Here is a 915-nt window from a genome sequence, read left to right on the forward strand (position 1 = left end):
GACGTACCTAATATCACAAAAGAAGAAATAAAAAGAGCACTTAAAGGCATGAAGAGAGGGAAAACACCAGGCGAAGACGGAATTAGTATAGACCTCATATTAGATGCAGGAGACATCGCAACAGTGAAACTAGCCAATCTTTTTAACAAATGTCTTCTCAGCGGAAAAACTCCGAAAGCCTGGAAAAATGCAACAATTATCTTGTTACACAAAAAAGGCGATAAAAAGGATTTAAAAAATTACCGACCCATAAGCCTCCTTTCGGTTACTTACAAACTGTTCACGAAAGTCATTACAGCTCGCATCTCTGACAGTCTGGATTCCAGCCAGCCTAGAGAACAGGCAGGCTTCCGCAGCGGATTCTCAACAACAGACCACATCCACACGCTCACCCAAATAAGAGAAAAAGTAAACGAATATAGGAAACCCCTGTGTATGGCATTCATCGATTATGAAAAGGCATTTGACTCTGTACAAATACCAGCAGTATTAGGTGCTATTCAACAACAGGGAGTTGAGGAGGTATATTGTAATATATTGGAAGATATATACAAAGATGGGACAGCAACCATCAAACTCCACACAGAAACCGATAAAATACCAATTAAAAAAGGCGTTAGACAGGGCGACACCATCTCACCAAAGCTGTTTACAGCCTGCCTCGAGGAAATATTCAAGAAACTAGAATGGGAAGGGAAGGGTATCAAAATAGGAGACGAACACCTAAACAACCTAAGATTTGCAGACGACATTGTTCTCCTTAGTAAATCAGCTGATGAACTGCAGCAATTAATAAACGATCTGAATAGAGAAAGCCTAAAAGTCGGACTTAAGATGAACAAGAAAAAGACTAAGGTTATGTTCAACAGCAGAGTCCCACTCAAACAAATACATGTACAAGGCGAAGCACTAGAG

The sequence above is a fragment of the Penaeus vannamei genome, chromosome 30 (assembly GCF_042767895.1).
Source record: "Penaeus vannamei isolate JL-2024 chromosome 30, ASM4276789v1, whole genome shotgun sequence".
In the NCBI taxonomy this organism is placed as follows: domain Eukaryota; kingdom Metazoa; phylum Arthropoda; class Malacostraca; order Decapoda; family Penaeidae; genus Penaeus; species Penaeus vannamei.